We start from the raw sequence: 11,319 nt of genomic DNA, 5'->3' as shown, positions 1-11,319 counted from the left end.
TCCTTACACACATGCGTACAGCTCAGCTGTCAATTTTCTCTGGTCCTTCCTCTGAGATGCCTTTCTTGTCCCCCTCAACTGGCATAGTCACCCCATACCCAGTTACCATCCACTTCCTCTATTTTTGTTTTTCTATCCAGTGCTTACTGCTGCCGGGAGTTACATCCTTTGTTTACTTGTTAATATTCTATCTTCCCTACTAGGCTATAAACTAAGTCACTGAGGATATGGACTTCATTTTGTTGACCATCATATCTCCAGTGCCTCTACATAGTAGGTCTCAATAAATTATTTGGGGAAGGAAAGGAGAGAACAAGGGGCCAGTCGGTGGAAGGTTTGAATACCATGCCCAATTATTCTGCAGACACACTCCAACCAGTCATATTTATTTATCTCTGATGAATAAATTCTCGTTGTCCTTTCCCTCATTAAATAGGAATATATTAAATACTGAGAATGTATTTAATATATTATTATGCATGAGAAGGAAAGAAATCCATGTCAAGCCAACAAATATTTGTTGGGCACATTTTATTGCCAAGTGCTGGGCTAGGTGCCGGTAAAAAGCAATGAACAAGTCAGGTGTAGTCTCACTGAGCTTGGAGGCAGGTAGGGAGAGATATAGTGAAGTGTGATGAGTGTTTTATAAAAGGGAAAAGCATAGGCACTCTTAAGCTTATTGGAAGAAAGAATGTTCAAGCTGAGACCTGACAGGTGACTTAGCCAAGTAAAAGGGGAAAGATGAAGGCTATCTCAGAACGTGCGAAAGGTGAAGAAATCAAAGAAATTGATGCCTGAGGCCTTAAGTTCTCAGTCTTCCAGATACTTATGTTCCAGGTGGAGAGATGATGGACATTTGAGACACTTAAATAAGAATGCACAAGGGGTGCCTGGGTGGCTCAGTCGGTTAAGCTTCTGCCTTCAACTCAGGTCATGATCTCAGGGTCCTGGGATCAAGCCCCACATCAGGCTCCCTGCTCGGTGGGGAGTCTGCCTCTCTCTCCATCTGCCTCCCCCCCAGCTCATGCTCTCTCTCACTCTCTCTATACATTAGAGTAGGAGAGGAAAAGGTGGGGGGGGGGGCAGTGTCTTACTGCAGGTGAAAAAAGAATTTCCCATAATCTCGAGTATGTCCTTACTTGTGCCAGAGGTTGTCTAGGAATTCCAAGGGAATGTGAAAGTCACCCATTATATGCATCCCAGGGGGAAAAGAATTGAGATCTACCGCCTTAAAAATCATTCCTGAATTTCATCACTCTATAAATCAGTTTTCCTTTTTCCATATCCCTTTCTGATTTGCATAAAGATGCATACATACTAGTTGTAGATATATATTAATTATTTTAGATAATATTAAGTCGGAATTTTTTTTTTTTTTAAGATTTTATTTATTTATTTGACAGAGAGAGAGACAGTGAGAGCAGGAACACAAGCAGGGGGAGTGGGAGGGGGAGAAGCAGGCTTCCCGCCGAGCAGGGAGCCCGATGTGGGACTCGATCCCAGGACCCTGGGATCATGACCTGAGCCGAAGGCAGACGCTTAACGACTGAGCCACCCAGGCGCCCCAAGTCGGAAATTTTTAATAAAATTAAGTTTTCCTATGGCAGACTCAGTTATTCTTCTACTGCATGAAGTAATCCAGCAGGTTTATAACTCAAGCTATTTGGCAATGAATTGAGGCTAATTGCCTTTGTATATGGCAAAGTTTCCTTGTTTCTTTACACCTCTCCACCCTTGCAAAACCATCCTGCTCCCACCTAACAGCTGACCCGGAGATGACTCATTTTCTATATAAACACACCTTTTGGGGCGCCTATTTTAAGAACTTTAATAGAAGTACAATGTTCGGGGCACCTGGGTGGCTCAGTCGTTAAGCGTCTGCCTTCGGCTCAGGTCATGATCCCAGGGTGCTGGGATCGAGCCCCGCATCAGGCTCCCTGCTCGGCGGGAAGCCTGCTTCTCCCTCTTCCATTCCCCCCTGCTTGTGTTCCTGCTCTTGCTGTCTGTCAAATAAATAAATAAAATCTTTAAAAAAAAAAAAAGTACAATGTTCTTTATATTTATGTACATTTTAACCGCTTCCTCGAATCTTCATTTCTTTGTGGAGATCCATATTACTGTCTCATATCCTATTCCTTCTACCTCAAGAACTTCAACACTTTTTTGTAGTGCAGATCTATTGAGTTTCTCCAATTTTTTTTTCTGAAAAAGCATTTGTTCCTTTTTTTAAGATTTTATTTATTTGAGAGGGGGAGAGAGAGAGAGCGAGCACAGAGGTAGAGGGAGAAGCAGACTCCCCGCTGAACAGGGAGCCTGGGGCATCTGGGTGGCTCAGTCGGTTAAGCGTCTGCCTTCGGCTCAGGTCATGATCCCAGGGTCCTGGGATCGAGTCCCATGTCGGGCTCCTTGCAAGGAGTCTGCTTCTCCCTCTGCCACTACCCCCCCCCCATTCTCTCACTCTCTCTCTCTCAAATAGATAAATAAAATCTTAAGAGATTCTTTAAAAAAAAAAAAAAAATGAACAGGGAGCCTGATGTGGGACTTGATCCCAGGACCCTGAGATCATGACTGGGGCTGAAGGCAGATGCTTAACCGACTTGAGCCACCCAGGCGCCCCTCCTTATTTTTCAAACATAGTTTTGCTGTGCTTAGAATTTAGAGCCATCAGTTCTTTTTAATTTTAGCACTTTAAAGATGTCACTCCACTGTTGTTGGGCTTGCACATTGCTGAGCCAAACATTTAATACATCTTGGCCTTTGCTTGTTTCAGGCACTTCATCAAACCATGATCTCTAACAAAACTCTTAGCAACATGTTGCAGAGATGGAGCCCCAGTTAAGAACTCTGCTCTAGGAATTGCAATATCCATCCTTAATTTATGATAGTCTGCTACAAGTTAATATTACAGCACTTTATACAAAATGGAAGAAATTTGCATTAGTCTCATCTTTGTTCTGTATACACATATCGTATTTTTCCCTATGGATTGTTTACAAGATTCTCTTTATTTTGGTTTTTAGCAGCTTGAATATAGTGTATCTAGGTTAAAAAAATTAAAAAAAAAAAAACCCTTGCCATTCTCTGAGCTTTTTGCAACTGTGCTCTGATATGTTTCATTAATTTTGAAAACTTCTTGACCATTATCTCTTCAAATATTTCCTCTACCCCATTCATCTCCCTTTTCCTCGTGGGATTCAAATGACACATAGTAGACTATATAATATTATCCCACAACTTTGGTGTGGTGTGTTGTTGCTTTTTTTTTTTTCTTTTTGAGATTCAGTTTGGATAACTTCTTTTGACCTATCTTCAATTCACTCTTCGGCTGTGTCAAATTACTGATGTTTCTTCACATCAGTCAGGAGGCATTCTTCCTATCTGTTACCATAGTTTTTTATGATTTACATGTGAGCTTTTTTTTTGCAGGTTATTCTTATTATTTTTTAAATTAAGCTCTGTGCCCAATGTGGGGCTTGAAATCACGACCCCATGATCAAGACTCACATTCTCTACTGACAGAGCCAGGCAGGCATCCCAATGTCCTTTTTTTTTAAAATTTCTTTTTTTAATTGAACTATAGTTGACATATAACATTACATTATTTCCAGGCATACAACATAATGATTCAATATTTGTATACTCTGTTGAAATGATCTCACTACGGTAAGTTTACTTACCATTCATCATCATACAGAGTTATAATTTTTTTTTTCACTTCATAAGAACTTTTAGGATTTACTCTCTTGGCAACTTTCAAGTATGTACTACAATATTATTGACCATGGTCACTGTGCTGTGCCTTATATCCTCCTGACTTACTTATTTTATAATTGGAAGTCTGTATCTCTTGGCCCTCTTCACCCATTTTGCCTGCCTCCCAAAACTCCCTTCCCTCCAGCAGCCACAGTTTTACTGTCTGTATCTTTGAGTTTTGTTTATTTTGTTTTTAGATTCCACATATAAATGGTATTTGCATTTTTCTGACTTATTTCATTAGCATAAGTCCCTCAAGATCCATCCATGTTGCAAATGGCAAGATTTTGTTCTTTTTCACGGCCAAGCAGTATTCCACTGTGTATATATATATACCAATGGAAACTTAGGTTGTTTCCGTATCTTGGCTGTTGCTGCAATAAACATAGGGGTGCATATATCTTTTTGAATTAGTGTTTTTGTTTTCTTTGGATAAATTACCTAGTAGTGGAATTGCTGAATCATATGGTACTTATATTTAAAAATTTTTGAGGAAACTTCATGCTGTTTTCCATAGTGGCTGTACCATTTATATTCCCACCAACAGTGCACAGAAGTCCCCTTTTCTCTACATCCTTACTAACACTTCCTTTTCTTTCTTTCTTTCCTTTTTTTAAATACTAGCCATTTTAACACGTGTGAGGTGGTATCGAATTGTGATTTTTTTTTTTTTAAGATTTTTATTTATTTATTCATGAGAGACAGAGAGAGAGAGAGGCAGAGGGAGAAGCAGGCTCCCAAGGAGCAGGGAGCCCGATGCGGGACTCGATCCCAGGAGCCTGAGATCATGACCTGAGCCGAAGGCAGACGCTCAACCATCTGAGCCACCCAGGCGCCCTCACTGTGATTTTTTTTTTTTGAGAAGCACTTGTTAGCATTTAATGAACACCCCCCCCGCCCCCCCAACATGGCTTCAAGCTACTAGAATGCAGGTGCCCCGACACCCTTAATCTCCTCTGCTCTTCTACGGAAGAATTTGGCCTTCACGATGACAGGCTGTTTTGGGAGTTTTCCCTTTCCCAAAACTTTGTAGTAGCCTGGTCGCACCACATCAATGATAGGAGCAGCTCCAGTCTTCTTTTTGGCGGCATTTACCCGCGTCTGCTCACTGACCAAGGTCCACAGTTTATCAAGGTTCACAGTTGGGCAGAAGCTCTGGTTCCTCTGTAAGTGGTAATGTCTCATACCAACTTTTCCAAAGTAACCTGGGTGATATTTGTCGAAGTGGATCCTGTGGTGACGCATGCCCAGCATTACCCCGGCCTCCTAGGTGCTTCTGGTGCTTGGTGATGTCACCGTGGCCGTGTCTCACGTGGCCCCAAAGTTTCTGGGTCTTCCTCAGTCTGGATGGCTGTACGGACAAAGGTGCTTGGTGATAAGGCCAAACAGAGGTGGGACAGAGAGCGAATTCGACCATCTGTGAAGGGTCTGTAGGCTCGGGGGTCAAGGATCTGCTTCGGGTCACATTCAGCAAAGGTGATGTTAAGGACTGGCCCAGGATCATGCGGCCTCATAAGGGCAGCGCCCAAGCGCGCGGGCCCACGTGTCTCAGAGATCCGAACCCCGGGCAGAACACGCGGCCCCAGACTACGGGCCCATGCCGGCCACCCTGCCCTGAGGCTCGCCATGAGTGGCCTGGAAAACCGGGCCAAGATTGGGGGTAGGTGGTTGGGGTGCAACGCGAGTAGGGCTCGCAGCCTGCACAACCAATGAAGCAGATGCACAAAAAGCCTCATTGTGATTTTGATTTGCATTTCCTTGATGATTAGTGATGTTGGGCATCTTCTCATGCATCTGTTGGCCATCGGTATGTCTTCTGTAGAAAAATGTCTATTCAGGGGCACCTGAATAGAAAAATGTCTATTCAGCTGGCTCAGTCCATAGAGCATGCAACTCTTGACCTCAGGGTCCTGAGTCCAAGCCCCACACTGGGTGTAGAGCTTATGAAAGGAAAGGAAGGAAAGGAAGGAAAGGAAGGGAAGGAAGGGAAGGAAGGGAAGGAAGGGAAGGAAGGGAAGGAAGGGAAGGAAGGGAAGGAAGGGAAGGAAGGGAAGGAAGGAAAGGAAGGAAAGGAAGGAAGGAAGGAAGGAAGGAAGGAAGGAAGGAAGGAAGAAAGAAAGAAAGAAAGAAAGAAAGAAAGAAAGAAAGAAAGAAAGAAAGAAAGAAAGAAAGAAAGAAAGAAAAAGTCTATTCAGATCCTCTGCTCATTTTTTTTTTAAGTAGGCTCCACATCCAACACAGAGAGTGAACTCACAACCCTGAGATCAAGACCTGAGCTGAGATCAAGAGTCAGATGCTTAACTAACTGAGCCACCCAGATGCCCCAACTCTGCTCATTTTTTAATTGGAGTTTGCAGATTTTTTTGGTATTGAGTTATGTATTAGTGTTTATATATTTTGGATATTAACCCCTTATTGGATATATGATTTGCAAATATTTTCTCCTATTCAGTACATTGCCTTTTAATTTTGTTGGTTTCCTTTGTTGTGCAGAAACTTTTTAGCTTGATATAATCCTATTACTTTGTTTTGGCTTTTGTTGCCTCTGTTTTTGGAGTCAGATCCAAAAAAATCATTGCTGAGATTGATGCAAAGGAGCTTATTGACTATGTTTTCTTCTGGGAGTTTTACAGTTTCAGGATTTCATTCAACTCGTTAATACATTTTTAAAAACTCTAATACCTTTTGAGTTAATTTTTGTATATGGTGTAAGATAGTGGTCCAATTTCATTCCTTTGCATGTGGCTGTTCAGTTTTCCCTCATAATTTATTGAAGAGACTGTTCTGTGTTGTATATTCTTGCCTTCTTTTTCACAAATTAATTGACCATATGTGTATGGGCTTATTTCTGGGATTTCTATTCTGTTCTTTTGATCTATGTGTCTGGTTTTATGCCAGTGCCATATTGCTTTGATTACTAAAGCTTTGTAATATAGTTTGAAATCAGAAGAGTGTGATGCCTCCAGCTTTGTCTTTCTCAACGCTGGTTTGGCTAATGGAACCACAAAAGATCCCAAGTAGCCTTGTTTGGGGTGCTTAGCTTTCTAGTGAAGGTCCCAAAGGTTGGGGTGCCTGGTGTGGGGAATGAACCCTCAGTCCTCAGGGAGAAGTTCAGGCTTCATGATATCCCTCATGATTTTGGGTCACTGCACTGGGGTGGGCTTTTTGGTAAGACCATGTCTTTGCTTCTCCTACCAGTCTCAATGTGGCCCTTTTATCTTTTGTTGTGGAGGATCTGTTTGGCTAGTTTTCAGGCTTTTTCAGAGGGAATTTTTCCATATGTAGCTATAGATTTGCTACGTCTGTGGGAGGAAGTGAGTTCAGGACCTTCCTACATCATCATCTTGGACTGCCCTTTCCCATTTGACTCTTCTTATAGCTTCCATATCTCTGCTGAATTTCCTTGTCTATTTATTCCTGTTCCCTACCTTTTCCACTTGAGGCTAATATATTAATCATAATTATTTTAGATTTCCTATCTGATCATTCCATCCATGTCATACTTAAGTCTGGTTCTGCTGATTGTTTTGTCTCTTGATGATGGATTTTAAAAAGTTTATGTTTTGTATTTTGTACTTGATTGCTTATTGCACATAATGTATAGAACAGTAGATACTGAGGCAAATAGTATTTATTATTGAAGTGACACCCCTTCTTTTGCTAGGCTTGTAGAGGGTTGAGTCAATACAGCTGGAATTGAGCTGGGTTTGTCTTTTGTTGCTGCTGTGTTTACTTTCCAGGTCCCATGTTTTAAATTCTACTGGATTTTTCTTGTGGTTAGGGTGGGAATTGGTTTTCTCAATGTTCTGCTTCTCCCTTACGTCTTCTCTTTGAGTTTGGGCTTCAGAGAGGGTCTCTCCATGCTCTTGTCCCTTCCCCAAACAGTAGACTTCTGTTGTTTGTTACTTAATACTTGTTATCTGATGCTTGTCGAGAGGGTGGGAGGGTGGAGAGAGGCCAGAGGAGCTTTCTGTCATTCTGCTTCAGCCTCAGCCTTAGACTTTGTATTTCTGGTCTCAGGGATGTGGTTTTTCTTAGTGATTCTGAACCTCACCTTGAGGTAGGAGACCTCTATTAGACTGGGACTGTACTTGTAACTTTATAAGCACTGAATAACAAACTCATTTTATAGTATACCCATATCCTTTCCCAAACAAAAATTTCTTGTTGGGTTCCTTTTGAAGGCATCCACTAAAGGGAATGCTTTCTTCCTTTGAGGTGGATCTGCTCCACTTCAGATGAATTAATCTGATTATGACCCTTCCCAATCCAGTTTCAAGGGTAAAATGTCTCCTAACATTTTTCAGATTGAGGGAGTGAAACTTGCAGCATGCTCCCGACACAGCTAGAGATTTCTTACTCTGTAATGATCATTCTTTTCACTCTCCACTGATAAAGTCTATAGAGAAAATATTTTTAAACATTTAATTCAATTTCAGTTCAGGTTATCTCGATTTAAAAACTTTAGACCAGTAGTTCTCAAATTTTATCTTGCATCATAATCCCTTGGAAGGCTTGTTGAAGAAGACTGTTGGGCCTCATCTTCAGTTTCTGATTCATTAGGTCTGTAGTGGGGCCCAAGAATTTGCATGCCTAATAAATTCCCAGTTGATGCTGACACTGTTGGTCTCAGGATGACAACTTAAACTCTGATAGAGATCCAAAAAAGTTTAGCTATATATATATATATTTTTAAAGATTTTTTATTTATTTGACAGAGAGACACAATGACAGAAGGAACACAAGCAGGGGGAGTGGGAGAGGGAGAAGCAGGCCTCCTGTGGAGCAGGGAGCCCGATGCAGGGCTCGATCCCAGGACCCTGGGATCATGACCTGAGCCAAAGGTAGACGCCTAACGAATGAGCCACCCAGGCACCCCAAAGTTTAGCTATATTAAGTAGCAGTTCTATAAAGCCAGCCACTTAGGACATGCAGGAAAAACGGATTCATGTTTAGATGTAGCAGAGTCCCTGTAGCATGCTGTGCATTGCTTATGAGGCACTTTATGTAATGCAGGTAGCTTGGGCTTTAAAGGTAAGAAGGTAGTTATGTTGGCTTTCCTGATTTAAGCTTGCAAGAAAGCTAGATTTTTAAGACATTTGCCTCCCTCCACCTGGAGTTTTAGGCTTTTTATCTCTCTAGCAACTGGAAAAAAGGTAAGGGCATTGGTTACCCTTTTCCTGACCAAATGTATGGGACTGTTGTCAAGTTGCTTGTCTCATATGCAAAAAAATCCTTTTCTGTTTTGATTTCTTGGCAAACCGTATCTGATTTGTTTGCACGTGTCCTTTTCCTCAGCCCAGGTATGTGTTACAACTGGACACATGATCTTTTAAACTATCACTGGTGTTACTCAAGGTTTATTATCTCTATGATCTCCTTTTAACTGTTAATATACTATACCTACATTTTAGTTTCTCACAAGGGACTTACTTTCAAATTCTCTATTTCCATTCAGGAGATGGACAAATGATATTATAATGCCATATGTCTCAAAATACAGTCCCTAACCAGCAGTATCAGCATCACCTGGTTAACTTGATAGAAATGCAAATTCACTGGTCCCACTCAAGATCCTAAATACTGAATCAGAAATAGGAGTGTGGTTCAAACTGTGTCTGGACAAGCTCACCGGGTAACTCATATTTGAGTCGTTGTAGAAGAAAGATTAAGCTAACCATTCCCGGGGCAGTCCTAGGACAAGAAAGATGGTGGATACTACACACTGAGATTAAAGTAATCTGATCCTTCTTGGAACATTTTAGCAATTATAGAAGCACATTTTACAATCTAGATTTTGCTTTTGAAAGCAGAAATGAGAAATGACCATCTGAACAGAAATACTACTACCAAAAACAACAACAAAAAAACCCCCAAAACAAAGCCCACAAGTGAGGACAATGCAATAGGTATACAGACCAATGGTAAAACCAATGAGAACAATTCTTTTGAGAACTGATCTAAAATATTAATTTTGCCCAAAGAACTGATCTGCTTCTTTTATATAGTATTGATGTTTATAATAATGTTTTTCCATTTCTAACTTGGTTTGTCAGGACTCTTAGCGAATGTTTTACATTTAATTAAGTTTCCCCTTAGGAGACCTAAGTCTAAGTTTTCTAGTATAATTATTCTTCCTAATTCAAAATTTATAATCTAATTCTTATTTTTTTTATAAAAAATAGTATACAAGGCTTTTATTATAAAGAGCTACAAGTTACTGTTGGCAAAAGGGCATGAATAAAAGTACTAAGGTTGCTGAAGAAGCAAGTCTATCACTCAGGGGCAAGGCAAGTGCACAGTATGTGGCCAATACATTTCTAAATGAAGTCCCTACTCTAGCTCTTGGTTGCCTCTCTGATCTCTCCTACTCTTCCTGCTCACGTGGCTGCAACATTAGCCTGGATGTCAGACACTCAAGAACATCTGCATCTCAGGGACTTTGCTTTCCTTGCTCCCTCTGAAAATGCCCTTCTCCCAGATACCTGTGGTATTTTTCCCCTCTCCTTCTTCCAGTTTTGGCTCAAATGTTATTTTTTTGTTGTTGTGTAAGATTTTATTTTTTTTTTAAGTAATCGCTACAACCAACATGGGGCTGGAACTTACAACCCTGAGACCGAGAATCACATATTCTACTGACTGAGCCAGCCGAGTGCCACTCAAATGTTATCTTCTCAGTAAGGCCTTCTCTAACCAGCTCCCCCTGCCCCGCCCCCCGCTCATCCCTGAAATCTCTTATCCTGCTCTGTTTTTTCCATAGAGCTTATCTTCTACCATAATGTATTTTGCCTATTTCCAATCTTCCCACTATTTGAATGTAACCTCCACAAGGCAAGGATTTTATTGTTGCTTGCTTTGCTTCTGAGTGTGTACCACCACATAGGGCAATGTCTGGCGGTTAAGTGCTAACAAGAACTTGTTGAATGACTGAAACTAAGTTTGCAGGAATTGGAATGTTTATATTCAGTAGCTTAAAAAACTTAAATCTAGAAGCCAACTAAGATTTCTTCTTCCACAAAGTGTACATATCAGAATTTAATTATTTGGGTTAACTTGTTCCTTTTTTAAAAATTCAGCAAACACCTACCATGTGCAAGGCACTAGGCTAAGTGCTGAGAACAAAAATGAAAATGACCGTTCTTTCAAGGGGTTCACAGTACAGTAAAAGAAACAGCTTAAAAAAATTTTTTTTTTAATTACAACACCAAGATATATAGGGTGTGGTACACAGAGAAGAGTAAAATTTAGCTTTCCCCCTGGTTTTTCTACTGCTGGTTACAGTAAAGCAAGTCCTAGACAGATGTGCAGTCTAGTATAGAGTAAGAATGAGAGGCAGGACTATAAATTTCAGACGAAAGAACAGATAAGGTAATAAAGCTCTTATGTGGAACATCATTATGTAACAAGGTTAGTCTGATCTGCAGGCTGATAAACAACCAAGAAGGTGGCAGGATATTTTACGAGAAGCACCATGTAAACTTTAAAATCATCCAAAATTAGTGATGATCCTGTCATTCCAACAACTATAAATCTTAATGAAAACAAGAAATATTGAGTAGCAATTAT

The 11,319-nt window shown here is 40.7% G+C and overlaps 1 pseudogene; it reads right to left on the bottom strand.

The window, feature by feature from the left end:
- Positions 1-4,674: 4,674 nt before the first annotated feature.
- Positions 4,675-8,686, bottom strand: LOC123837399 (large ribosomal subunit protein uL15-like; annotated as a pseudogene).
- Between the last annotated feature and the right edge of the window lie 2,633 nt (positions 8,687-11,319).

This window comes from Mirounga angustirostris, unplaced genomic scaffold, assembly GCF_029215605.1.
Source record: "Mirounga angustirostris isolate CCGP_5_RB_7025 unplaced genomic scaffold, mMirAng1.0.hap1 SCAF_5, whole genome shotgun sequence".
In the NCBI taxonomy this organism is placed as follows: Eukaryota; Metazoa; Chordata; class Mammalia; order Carnivora; family Phocidae; genus Mirounga; species Mirounga angustirostris.
This window is presented reverse-complemented; position numbering and strand designations above follow the sequence as displayed.